The 14,961-nt window shown below is 38.3% G+C and overlaps 1 protein-coding gene across 1 annotated transcript in view; it reads right to left on the bottom strand.

Moving 5' to 3' along the window:
* LOC117001998 (tight junction protein ZO-1-like) overlaps window positions 1–14,961 on the bottom strand; it is a 137,444-nt gene that overhangs the window by 112,075 nt on the left and 10,408 nt on the right.

Consider the following 14,961-nt stretch of genomic DNA (forward strand, 5'->3'; position numbering starts at 1 on the left):
AATTCTGAAGTTTCTCTTGTCCCTGAAAGTGTAACGAGATTCGTATGGAAACATGGAATGGTTAAAAGAAAGGAAGGAAAAGAAGAAAGGAGATATAAGCCACTATGCACGACTCCTGTATCAGCACAGGGTGTCTTAACTGCTGCAAAAGCAACCATGGATGTGATGTGCTCTGTAACCTGCTTGACATGACCCTGCACAGACGGTGACACTGGCTCTTAGAAGGTCAGAAGGTTGGGATGGTTCTCCAAAAGCAGTTACAAGATTTTCCTAAATGCCTTTTGAAGAAAAAAAAAATACTCAAATATCCAAAAAGGTTAAAAAGCAAAGTTAAGAGGGCTGGATTACAATATAATATTATTTACTTACTTTATAAGTTCACTAGTTTGATTAATTATATATACTGAAAATCATGGCCAAGCAAAGTGCAAGTGAGCAAGTCACAGAACTGTCCCTATGGGACATGAAGTAACTGCTCAAAATTAATCTAGCATATTTACAGAGTAAAACAAAAATTAAAAAAAAAATAAAAAGAAGAAAATTGTTCATTGTGTTTAAAGTCTCCACCTTTGCATTAAGACTGGTTCAGGATAAATCACCTTTTGCACTTGAAAATACTGCAGCTCTATTACTTGTGGTACTGTTCTGCCAATATTCAAATAGCTTTAGCTAAATCTCAGTGCCTGTTTTTTGTATAAAACACACAACTCTGAGAAGCAATCTACCCAAATTTATACTGCTTTATCTATAACATCCTTTCAACAGTACTCTTCAGATTGTGAACCTCTGAGACGTTAAAAAATGAGTTAAGTTTTTTATTTGACAAAATTTGATTTCATAAAGGATCTTTGACATATGACAATATTACTGCACAATACTTAATACCTTCTTTAAAGTCGAATATACCTTATTCAAATGCATTTTAAGTAGTTTAATCAAGGAATGGAAAGCAGGCTTAGATGGTACTCCCTCCTTTGAGCATCAGAATAACTTCTTGAAAATCTTTGTCAAATATTTAATTCCTGCAATTTACTCTAATTTAATAAAAACATCATTTATTGGGGTTCAGTACTTAGACCCCGCCAAGCTTTGCAGCTGATTCACCCTCATACTAAACACTTAAAATCTTGAGCATCCTTAGTTTTTTTCTGCTGACTCCTCCTAGCAGCTAGATTAGATGAGTCTTCTTCACTGCAAACACGGCTGAAATCCTTCACTTCTGCCAGTGCTGTGTTATGTAAGGGGCCTGAGCAGGGCAGAGGCTGCGTGCGAGGTTTGCAACAGGCTCTTGCCAGCACTGAGGCTGGCAGCTGTGGGGCTGACAGTGCCACCGTGCCCCAGGGGAGCTGCTACTGAGGGGCAGAGGCAGGATGCTGATGTGGGACACAGCTCTGCAGAGAGCTGTCCCCGAGGACGGGACAAGGGCAGGGAACTGCAGCTCAGACCACATGCAGGCTGGCTCCAGCTGTGCAGGAGAAGGTACAGTCTGGTTTGGTCAAATGGCTGCTGACAGTATGCCTTGCTTCCCACTGCTTCTGCCCCTGCTCCTCAAAGCTGCATACCCTGCTTTTGGCTTACTTCCCTCCACCTCCTTGTCTGCTCAGGTTTAGACTCCAAATTCCCTTCCCTTTTCTATAGGAGGCACAGTCCCTGCCAACTTCTTACTTCTGGCCCTGCTCCCAGGCTTTCTGCCCCTTATTAAAGGATAGAAAACCTCCAAAGGAGATCACACTTTCTTTACATAATCTATTTAATAATACTTTTCAACTAATTCAAAGCTAACTCTCACTCCTGAAAAGATCTCAAAGGACTCCAACAATTTAAAAGACTAAAATCTGTGTTGAATTATTGAATACAAAGGATGACAAAACCCACTATTGTGGGCTTCCACAAATATACCCAAAATACCATAAATGCTGCCAAGTTCAGTCAGTCAAAACTGTGAGTCATAAGTGACTTAAAAGGCATAAGGGCCGAGCGCTTGAGTTTCTTTCACATTTTTTTCAGGTCTGACACTTTACTTTCTTTGTCCTTTCTCATTTGAGCTTTTGGTATATACTATAACCAAGTTCTAAAGCTGTTCCCACAGCTACAAGGGAGGAAAGATCAATGAAAACTTCCCCCAGGAAGAACAACTTTAAAAACCCACACCACATCACATCAAAAAGTTTGGACTAAAACTACAGTAAATGGCAACACCATATCACTGTGAAGCCCAACTATGCACCCTACTGGTGTTTTTCCAAAATGACTGAAAATGCATTGTGTTAACTGAAAGGAAGATGCTGATACATTCCAACACCCTTGATTCAAAGACCCTTCAATTAGGCATCCATCTCTGCATTCATTTTATCATTTTTGCATATAGTACAGTTAAAATTAGAAATTATCTAGTTTATCTCCATCAAGGATGGCACACTGAGAAATCTTGACTAGACCAGAGGCTCTCAATTGTTTTATTTCTTCAGGTTTCTAGTTGTAAGCAGCAAGGTAATTACTGCCCACTTCTGAGTTCAGGCTACACACTAATTTACATATCACATTTCTCTCAATGCCAGATAAACTGTGGTACAATTCCAACACACATACTGGTATTTTCCTCTATGCTTCTTAGCAACTCTTCAGCCAGAAAGGTCTCAGAAACCTTTCTTGTAAAAGAATAATCTCCTATGCCCACAGCTTCATAAGTATCTAACAACAACAGTAACTAAGATGACCATTTTTATTAATTTTGAGCATCACCACAGGTAATGCTCAGATGCAATTATCTTTAATTAGGTGTCATCCTACAGCACTACCAAAATCAGGCTCATTCATTAATCAGGGAGCCTAAAAAGTAATAATTAATGGGACTCATTCTTCTCATCTTTTTCCTAGTCAGCAAGGAACTGACTGAAAATAGTTCTTTGCACTCCAGAAAAGAGAAGCAGCTGCATAAAAGAGAAAGACACTTTTATTTTCATATATTCTGCTGAAGTTTCTGCTTTCCCTGCACCATTACAAGAAAACTGTGTTTCCTGACAGTTAGGATTCCAACAATAGCTTTAAAACATATTGCTTTATCCTCTAATATCACATTATGAACCATAAGCAGGTTATGATGACAACTGATATTCTCTGAATTTTTTTCCTCTCAGAGGGCAAATATTTTTTAAAAGATCTACACCTCAGTCCTCTTTCTCTCAAATGTAGTTTATTTCACTCGAGGTGTTTACTCAATGATATTTCTACTAAGAACATTCGACCTTTAAACAAACATTCCAGACTATGTCCTTTGGGTGAAAACACTGATTGAGTTTCCTTCCACGTGCTCCCCTCCAGCATGTTTGTTTAGTTCAATGCCATATTTATCCTGCTCAGTAATTCTGGTCTGCCAACAATACCTCTTTTCAACAAACTCCCTTCTAATATCCTTATACAAGGTCTTCCCCATTGCTGGGATGCTGAACATGCACTTCACTTTTAATTAGAGCAGCCACAGAAAAGGCAGTATGGGTGTCTGTTTTAATACCAGAGGATCTACAGATCCTGACAAAAAGTGATTTTGGAGCAAATTCTCCCCAACTTTCTGAATATTTAGTGTACCAAAGTGAAAAGGTAGAAGAGGAAAACATTCAAGAGCTCCACACAGTGCCTTGAGGTAAACTCAGAGGCACTATCACTGTGGCCATAAGCCATCTTTACTCTTTTAATTCCACTTGATACATCTGTACTAGTACAGATGTGTGAGTTTTTAACACATTTTAACGTATTTGATACTTGGAGAACTGAGTTTTCTTCCATGTTGGTAGCTCATCTGATACAGTAGGACTCTGATGCTAACAGGGTGCTCTAACTACTACTGTGATATGAACAATCACCACAAAAGCTGAAGATGAAAGCAAGAGAAGACAAACTGTGCCAATATCAGTGAAAAAGCCACTGTAAGCCCTGAGTAAGAAAGACCATTAACAGATAAAATACAATTTCAGATCTTCAGCTGGTCGTGCTAGAAGTCATGAAGTATGATCTAATCAAGGACATCTAATGCCTCATGCCAAGCCCTCATAGTGTGGTAGCTCCACCAATGAATTAAAGATGCTTTTTGAAGGTATGATCTGGATAGAAAACAATCCCATATGGAAAAATCCTAAAGTATGAGCTGAATCAGTTTATAAGAAAGATTTATGCTGGAAGGAGTCACTTAAAATACTTTGCCTGACACTTTACATTTGCAATTGCTGCCCACAGTGGTACATTTCCACAAGACAGTATCAGCAGAAGATGCATAACACTGCAAATTGTGCCTTATCACTTCTGTGAGCACTCCACAGAGTGCAGGCACCATTCTAAGTACCATCTTAAACAGAAAAGTTTGCAGTGATAGAAGAAAAATGAAGCTCCTGTCAGGAAATTTTAGGTGGCTGGGATCAAGTCCAACAAATCCTCCTGACTCATCCATTATCTTCCTAGTTTTGCACTTGTTCTTAAAAACTGTCTGTTTTCCACCCTAAATTGTATTTCTTCATAGGCCCATCTTAAAGCCCTAAAGTGCCCTCACAGAATGCACAGCAGCAGATCTGAATCCATGAAGCAGATACAGCAGAGATTAATAACACAAACATGAGATTATAAAGTATTGGCTGCAGAACTTTCGGATTAATGCATCACATTTCTGGGCATGTGTCTGAACTCATTCTAGCTGGCCTGTGAACACTCACAAGAATTGCTGTGAAGTGGAGAAATGAAGGCAGGTCAGTTCTGTGTGCTTGCATCCCTGGATTGTTACTGCCTGGTGAGGACTGGATTCTGTAGTAATCAGTCATCCGGGTATCCAAAGCTATTTTGTTATATTGCCCAAAACTGTTGCAAATGAAAGTAGAGGAAATACTGCATCCAGTTATTGGAAAGAGCTATTAGTTAAATGGTGCAATATGAAAACACCTGATTTAGGCCATCCTTAAATGTAGAGAAAGGAAAAGCCATGTAGTTCTCTGGTTATGTAAACACTGGTAGATAACCAAGAAAGGCAAACTTGGTTAATTTGGCCAACCAAGTTTCACAGGGATCACATATTTAAGAATGAAATAATATAGACTGCATATCCAATTATAAATTATGAAAAGCTTTCTAGTAGCCATTGAGAGTCTTCATCTGGGAGCCCACATCCCTATCTCATTACAGTAAATGAATCATGATTTCACAAAGCTGTGTTTAACAGTCCATATATAAAAACATGCCTAACAAAGGCCAGTTGAAGTGTTGCCTGAGCACTCAGGCAGCATCCAACTTTGATGTGCAGCTTTGACTAGCAATCATATTATTCTACATTATCAGAGTCAAGTAAATAATTATAATATTATAATATTATTATAAGACACGTCTCCTTCCTGAGAGGGGGAAGACAAGAATTGTGTTTGTAGTTGAATGTCGAACATTCTCCATGTCACACTAGTATGTGACTTCGGTATTTTTCCTTTATCTGAAGAACTGCAAGAAACCTCACTGAAGAGTATATTGCTCAGACTTCAGCACTGTATACTCCTAACTTACTTTTCAAGCAGGTTGAGAGAGCACTTTCTGGTTTCTGAACATCTGGAGCAGCTCCAAGAACAGATCTTCTCCTTGCTGGTTTTTCCCCTTCTTTGTCATTACTAGCCTTTAAGCCCCCTTTCCCTGAGCTGTCCTCAAGGGCAATGAAAGGCAACACATTATACAGCTGCAGATGTCAGTAGATATCAGAAGTTAAATGTCAAATCTTTATAAAAATACAAACACTATTATTTGCTTCCTTTCTATTTGCACAGTATTCACAGGGTGAGAATAGGATATGTACTTTCCAAATTCTGTAGCTCTGAGGGGTGCTAGATAAGTATAATGATAGTGCAGCCAAGATTGCTAAATTTATTACAGGAGTCTGTGATCCCAATAGTATATTGCTAATAACAGTGCCAAATATCCAAAGGCAGCTGCTCTGTAGAGGTTATCCAGTCCTGTACGCTCCCTCACAGAATGCTGCAGAGCAATAGGCAAAGGCATATTATACCAGTGGGAGAAGCAAGCTGCTCTTCTTAGATATAGAAGAGTAACAAACATCCAGTATTTCTTTGAAAAATCAAGGAAAACTGTGCCAGAGGACAAAAAGGACATCTGTGCCAAAAGAAACCAGAATCTCTGCAAACTGAAAGTGTCTCTACTGCTGCAAGAACGATGAGCCAGCCCACGCTAACTGCCCTATTCCATTAACGCAGTCTAACTGCTTTTTTTAAGTCTAAGCACAGCTTATAAACAATTTGTTTTACATTCACAGCCCCAGACCTCAAAAATAAATTTCTTTGTACTAAAAAAAAAAGAAAAAAACAAACCCCAACGTTCTAAAAGAAGTTTGCTATGACATTTTTGCAAATTCATGCAGTCTGAATTCCAAGGTGCTCACAATCAATCTTTTTAAAATTTTACTCTGCATTTGGGTTGAAGACTTGTGTGTTGGGTGCAATGTACTTAATTTTCAACTTTCAATGCATACAATTATGTTTCAATTACTTTAACAACATTTTCAGTTAATATTTTTTCAGTGACTACAGCAAAATCTTATGCTACAGCCTTATATTTCTTTTTTTTTTACTGCTGAGAGTGTCCTGTCAGTTCCTCCATTAGTACTGGTGCATCCTCTTAAAATAAACCACCTGCTAAAGGTGAATTCCTTTGTCCCCTGCCTGGGCACACTCCCCAGCCATTTGGACAACAAAGATGGGAAAAGGGCTAGATGGAGAATTCTTTGGGATGGTTAAGAATATTCAAAAAGAGCCTTATTTTACTTGAGTGATAAATGACAAATTCCTGAACGCCCAGTGAGACTTCCAGAGAGCAGAGGAAAAAAAGTTGATAAAGGCAGACCTTGACAGGGTGACAATGACATTTTACAACTGTTGTTGAAGGACTGCTTGTGTAGGGTCAGGCCCTGCCCTTGGAGATGTTTGCTACTGGCAGAGATGGTACAATGTGACAGGTAGAGTTTAGTCAACAGGACTCTAAAAATTTATGTAGAGATCATGCTGACAAAGAGTGACCCTAACCAGTAATATTTTTTATATTAAATGCAAAGAGCATGCATGTGTGTACATATGACACATTTATACGTTTATAAAATTTAAGTAGACAGATATGCACATCAGCATCTGGACAGTGACAGATAAACTTGAGCAGGGTTGACTTTAAAAAGAGGAATTCTGTAGCTGCTTAGGCACTCACACTATCTTCTCTCTTCTCATCCCTTTGTGTAACTAAAAAAGACCTCCTTCCAAAGTGTAAGGAAGGAAATATAACCCAGTTCTGTGAAATCCTACTCAGAAGTGTTCCAGTAGCTATCCCTCCCGGAGTATCTGAGCAACAGCTATGCAATACTTTGATTAATATTTCTTCTATTGTAACTTGAAAAAATTAAAACTTGAAAGGAAAAAAAAAATTCAAAAGACCTTCTAGGGAGGCCAATAGTACTTCAAGATCTTGCCCAGCCCGCTCTCAGCACCTCTAGTGTTTGGCCAAGTGGATCCTCAGGCTGATCAAAATAAAGCTGAGTATTACTGCAACACTTGCAGACATTCTGTCTGCATCACTCCCACGTCTACCTGCTCCTCTGGAACACTCCTGAAGTACCTCCACACCAAGCTGGCCTGTCTGACTGTGGCTATTGTCTTTGTGCCTAAGTTATGAAGATACTCTGATTTTTCAGGTAGATAATTCCCCTATTATCAGAAGAAAATATTTTTCCATTCCTTTCAGTGCACAAACAGGTTTAAAGGGCATGTGGAATACTAATATTCCCATCCTTAACCTTCTGTAGTAAGGCCAGGCACAGATCAAGGAATTCTGTTTCTGAGACAGTAACAGAAAGTAAGAGTCTGAAGGTCAAAGGAAGCATTCTAACTTCTTTTGCTAGAAAAAGCAGCAAGAAAAATTTCTGTCCCCACCAAAGACTGCATGCTGACACTGACCATACCTGCATTATAGGATCATTATTATTTCCACGAAATTATTGTATCTTTGCAGACATGCCAGTAGTGAACACACATAGACAAATATTTAATGACAGAAAATTCCAAGCAGCTTTTGCAAATAAAAACAACATATTTTGCTTAATAATAAAAATCAAATTTTAAAACCATTAGAATTAATCACCCAAACTCTAGTTTCCAAGGGGAAACAGTTCTGGTGAGGCAAAAAAAATTAGCAAAAGTCAAAGAACACCAAACATCCAACAAACCTAAACAGAAAAAATCCTCCAGCAACCTAATAAAAATATTAAAACAGACATGCTACTAGCATATACAATCTAGTGATATATTTGAAAAGCCACTCATACTGACACTTTTGTTATTTGCTATTTTTAAGCACAAGGTTGAGAACCTGCAATAGAAATTGTTGCAGTCTTTTCTTCCTCATATATAACAAGTCTGCCTCTTTTTGAGCACAACAGTGGAGAAAGGTCAGACAAATAAAATCTATCAATAACAGGAAAATAGATTGAGCAATATAAGCTTAACTTCTACTCTAGAAATAAATCTGGGAAGAATTTTTGGCATGAAAGATAAATGTACTTAGAGTCAAAGCCAGTTTAGATTCACTCACATAAAATTCTTTTGGACAGAAACAATTATTTACTACACCAGTATCTAATGCCTCACAAAACATTAAGGTATCTAATCTACAATAAGAAACCTTGATTTTTCAGGAAAAAAAAAAATACATTAGCACGGACCTAGAAAAGTTCACATTTATATGAGTGTTACTCTTTTCCCTGAGTCATCCCATCAATTTGCTTTAATACAACACTGATCATGATGTGGCTCCATACAGAGTTCAGTTCAGAAATTGAGACATTTAAGAGAGCTCAGAAGTAGCTGAAAAGCAGGGACAGTGGTCATCCTAAATCACCTCTCTGCTTCCTGCACCTCTGGGCTAGCTGAAGGACAAACAATTGGACCCTTATTCTGCTCAGGGCTGCAGCTCACTGGCAGGTGGGCAGAGACTAAATACATGACAATAGCATCCTACACCAGCACACAAAGAGGAGCTGATATTATGTAATCTAAAGACAAACTACACAATGGCCTACATATCTTTTGACATTTTAAGAGATGATGGACCTGACAAGTCACAATCATCCGCCAAGTATAATGGTGGTGGAGTAATCAAGCAGGTATTACTCTAACAAATGCCAAAGAGTATTTCAGTACAGCTCCATCTGCCCAAATTCACAGTGCCACTCTGAGAAGAAATAAAAATAACCTAAAACATGCACTCAAAAATGTATTTCTAATTAAAATTAAATGTAAACAGTCATCAGTTAACATCCTTGCTAGACTTAAACTGGAGCACTGAATTTGCTGAGAAACATAAATCAATCAATCTGAATCAATTCAGAAACACAAATCAAGGTCAATCACAATTCAGAATTTAGCAAATTAAATTACTTGTTCATTTATGGTTAAATTCCTTAGGTTAATCTTAAGGCTGCATAAGCTTCACCTAGTATTATGCTTGAAACTTAATAATTTGCCTTGACATTTAGAATAGCTCTTACATAAAACTTTGGATTTATTTTTAAATAAAAAGCAAGATGACAGAATAAATAATGCTGAAAATATACTCCTCTTTCCCAGAAGAGTTGTAATCTTGGATCAAAAGCCTCCAGTTTTTTTTCCTCTTTCCATCAGTATTATATTTCCAAACTTGTTCCATTTAAACTCTTTTCCCTCTGTATTTTAAACTATTAACTGTATATATCAGAACTAGCAATATGTACATTTCTGGTTTTTTCTATATACTTGAGCAATAAAAATACACATGTAAGACATAAAGTATTTTCATTTCATCATTAACCGTAAAATGTGTTAATTGCTTAAATATTTTTCTTTTTTCCCATTATTTAAATTATCTTACGTAAAAAATTGTATAAAGTCAATACTGTGTTCATACACTATCAAGAGATTAAATTATTAAAATAAATGGGTTACAGTACAACAACAATATTGTGAAGCAAGTCTAAGCTACCAGAGAGGATTTAAATCTTGGAAACAGCTGCATAACCACACTTCTCTGAACAGTAACAAATTAAGGGCATCCACAAGACTCCAGCTGTGCTAATGAGTTCTTCCTTCCACATCTACAGAGATGATCAAAATACCTGCAGGACTTTTTAAAGAACATGAGCACTCATGTCTCAATTCTAAGAAATTCAGTCTGATACATGCCATTTATATTATTATTAATTTCTCATTTTACTAGTTTTACAGGTATTATATTCAACTATTCAAATTACATATTCAAATTAAAATACTCAGCAGGAAAATCAAGATAAATGGAAGTAAAAAACCTGAAGAATTTTATTTTTAAAAAAGAAAACAAAAATCAAATTACTGAATAATATCTACTACCTCAGAAGTCATTTGTAAGATGACTCAATGGGAAGATGAGTTTGGACTAGATGAAATTAAATAAAAAACTGTAATAAATCTGTGCTTCAGTACACACTAGACTGCCTTGCTCAGCAATATGCTCCATGACAAGTTATATATATGACCAATATAGTGCAGTATTATGTTTTGATCACTACTTTTTTTTCACTGGGGGAATGGGGCTACTCACAACAGTTACCCAACACATTGGTAAGGACATCAACAACAAATTGATTCTAAGCCTGCTGTATGCCATAAAAATCTACCAAGGAGATGGGGGAAGTGAAATAAGGACGTCATCACAAACATCCATTAAAGTTAAAACACTAAAGCCTCTAAAGAGTCTTGAAACTTCATTACAAATTATAAAGCACGTGAAACTGCTGGTAAGAGCAGCAACAGCACAATGACACAGGCTCTGCCGGGGAGCTGCTCCCCAAGTGCTCGGGAGCACACGCAGCTCCCTGCACACAGGACATGCCGGGCACTCGCCCCCACAGAGCATGCCAGGTCAATCACTCCATCCTGCTAATGAGAGCAGGCAAGCACACAGAAACACCGAGTTTCTGAAGCTCCTCTGCAAGAAATCATACAAGCTACCACCCCCCTGTTCAAAGGCTTAACATCTACTGCAGTGCACTAAAAATTACCATTCTAGGTGAACATGCGTGCTCCCCATCCAAAGAATCAGCACATAAGCTAATTCTCACTTTCTGATTATCTCTTCCTTTGTTGCCTCTTCCATTTTGTCACGCGTTCCACAGTGCTTTATTCAGACTGCTCTTTGCACTTAGCTGTCTTTTCTCCCCTTTTCACTAATCTACCACCCTACTGTGTTACTTTTGTGCTTTGCATGCTGACATCACAGACCTCTAAAGCATTAGTGCACAGCGACTCTAGCCAACATCACTTCATTGGCAGTGTATGGCAAGAAGAGACAAAACAATGCAGCTGAAAAAGGAATTTCTAGAAAGGAATGGGAAAGTGAGAATAAGAAACCTGCATTGCTGGAACATTTTGTAAAATTATTCCTTGGATTTTAACTCCAATGCAAACAGATGTACGCTGGAGGTTTTCTGCTTTGCTCCAGCTGCAGGTTAACTGAACCTAGCTGTGTGCATCTTTAGTGGGAGCAGGCTAGCACCAGCTGCCTCCAGCACTGGACTTGTTCATATTGGAAATAACTGCAGTGCTCTGATTTCCAAGAGGAGCTCCTTTGTCTGATTTTAGCAGGAAAGGTGTAAATCCATACTCCTTTAAAAATACATTTTTCAAGGTGCTGATTTCAGTAATTTCTCAAGTCCAATCAAGGAGTTACAAAACTCAAAATGAAAAGAAGGTATCTTAAGTAGCTTATCTAAGGTACCTAAGATATCTCAGGTATCTTGAGCTAATATTATATGAGCCTCTTATAAAGCTTTCAAAATCTCCCTCTCGGTCATTCCCAGAAAACATCAGCACTGACTAAAAGGAAAAGAAGGGAACAGTTTCTGCGCACCTACACATTGTAGGGATGGTCAGTGTTTGTAGTGCTATGAGATCTTCACTAAATCTGTCATAAAGGCAGCAACCACGAGATCAATTCAAACACTTCCAAGCTGTGACACAGCCTCCCAAGGTAGCTCACATATCAGTGAGGATGACTCCCAGGGCTCCAGCAAGCAGGGCAGTCCCAAAATGCACCTGCATCCCAACGTGACCTTCAGAAGCCCTAGCATCAGTGCAGCACTTGAACAGGTTCAGAGGCATATGCAGGTAAAGAATCAAGGGTTAGTCATATCTTACCTATTATTAGAAATAGATTGTAAGGTCCTTGAGAATTAACACTACATGTTTGTACAATGCCTAGTACAACAAAAACCCTGTCGACGAATTAGGCTCAGAAGTGCTACTGCTATCTGGGGTAGCTTGTACAAAGCCAGGGCTTGTTACAGAGCAATAAAGATTAAAACATGGATGTAATGGAACATTAGTACAACAAGCTCAATCTACAATGTAGTAGGTATTGATATTTGCCTCCAAGAGCAGATAATGCTATTCTTTATCTTTTCTCCTTTTTCTGCAATGTAGACTAGGAGTTCTGCAACATTTCTGGATTGAAAATAACCACTTGCCAATATTCAACATAAAATACAGGCGTATTTTTTATACATACCACTAAAACTGAGTTTTTCAAGGGCTAATATCTGGCACAGCATAGCATGATGACTCTAAGAAGAACTGAAGGGCAATAAAACAGATTTTACTTAGTTTGGGTGAACAGGTGCTAATCTGACTAAGTGGTACTGCTAATACATGGAGAGGATAAAGAAAAGAAAAAGGGTGCAAGAAGTTGAAAATGGATACACATTTTAAGGGAGTTGCTGTGCTATCACTCTGTGGCTTAACATAATTTCATCACTTTATTTTCTCACTTGCTGCCTAAGCAAAACGGTAAAAGGAGGCATCACTTACAAATCTCAGTATCATCCACTTAAGAAAGCAGAGGTATCACTAAAAAATAAAAACGGAGATTTTGTCAGCAGTCCTGCAGACTCTCACCACTTGTAATCGGGAAGAACTTATACCTTCTGGAAGGGTGTTGAGAGCTTAACACAGGTAAGCCAGGAATGGGATGTTAACACAGGTATACAATGCACCAGCTGGGAACTGTGTGCTTTGACAGTCTCACACAAATCATAGAATGGCTTGGTTTGGAAGGGATCTGGAACAGACCTTTAAGGTCACCTAGTTCCCACCCCTCACAATGGGCAGGGGTGCCACCCACTAGATCAGGTTGCCCAGGACCACATCCAGCCTGGCCTTGAGCACTTCCAGAGCAGGGACATGCAGATACCAAGGCTTGCAATCGGTCACTGCAGCAGCAGGCCATGGGACACTGAGCTGCACTGAGCTCCCTTCTTGCACTCTTAGGCAGATCACCCATACGAAGAGCACCGGTATAACCAAAAGCCATTAATATCACAAACTTCCTATTTTACTAACTGCAGTAAACAACAGACTTGGCAGCATCACCCTGCCCAGGTAGCATCACCCTGCCCAGACAACCCTCTGAAGGCACCCATGGTAGTCCCTCCCTGGCCTCTGTTGAAATTTTACACATGCAAAAGGCTTTTCAACTGGTTATTCCCTCCCTTGCAAAGAATAAACCTATTTTGTAATGAGCCCCCCAGTTTAGCACAACTCCCACAATTTGTCCCCAGCTTCAGGCGAAGTTACAGTAAAGTAGTAAATATAGCATTTTCATTTTTTGAATTTTTGTATGGGATACTGTATTGAAACACAGAACTTCCCCACTGGGGACACATTTATTCACTTGGAGAAAAGAAAGCATAAGTTATTTTTTATGTCTTTCTGCTGTTAGGATTTGTCCTCAGTAAGAATTTACTGAGTGAAACCTTTAAACAAAAGGTTTCTAAAAAAGATTAGTTTAGGATGTATGTAGACATTACTTATTTTAAAGTGAAATCCAGCAACATTCAGAATTATTAATGGATCTCATTCTCATTACATGATGAATGGAACCAACTGTTCACTGGATGCTGTCAGCATATAAGTCATTCACATAGTTAAATACGAAACTTTTCAATTTTGCTGTGCATAAAATGAATATACTACAGCATAAAATAGTTTTAAAGAAAATATTTTTAAAAGCTCCTTTGTGTTTTAATTTTTGTTTTTAATTGTGTTCTGTATCCCAGTGCCTGAGTTTTTTTACTAGATGAAGACTATTAACATAGAAAATGTTCAGTTCTGACAGCACTCTTGAAAGACTTAGGCATACTAATTTTCTCTAATTACTTCTTCAGATCTACTTTTAATCACAATTTGAGAACAATAAAACCACAATTATACAATATTAAGAAATATTTCAGTATGATTCTAAATTATATAGCAGCAAGAAAATCCCTATTTTTAACTCTGACTTTTGTGCTTAGCTATTTAAATCTGTACCATCCTTTAACATGAGACCTCAGAAAAAGTGAACTTCCTTTCCTGATCATAATTATCAATACTTAGCTATTAATGTATGAATTTATACATGTACATACTCTACACATTTGCACTGTACAGATACAGACTTGTTCATTATTATGTCTCAAATCTCTTTGCAAAGGTTCTATGGCATGCAAGAAATTCTTTTTACCGTTGGCTATAATCTCTTTTTCTTTGAAGGCCCCCAAGAGTAGAGATAGATTTAGATAAAACTCTTTAATAGGACCACACAGATGAAGACCCATATAGCAGAAGGAAATTTTGCTCCCTAGGGGAATTTGTAACCTTCAGCAGAGCAATGATTACAGTGGGATCAGTGCTGCGACAACAGTTAGCACAGACACACCAAAGGCAGCTGGGAACGAGGCAGCGCTGCCCGAGCACAGCTCCCTCACACGCTGCCCAGCCAGGGCACACGGCCATGCAGGACTGGCCATACCCAGATCTAGGCACCATACAACACACTACATCCCAAATCCTTCCCAGTAACTTCATTACTTCCTTGAACAGCAAACAACAACCTCTTTGT

The sequence above is a fragment of the Catharus ustulatus genome, chromosome 12 (genome assembly GCF_009819885.2).
Source record: "Catharus ustulatus isolate bCatUst1 chromosome 12, bCatUst1.pri.v2, whole genome shotgun sequence".
NCBI classification, from domain to species: Eukaryota; Metazoa; Chordata; class Aves; order Passeriformes; family Turdidae; genus Catharus; species Catharus ustulatus.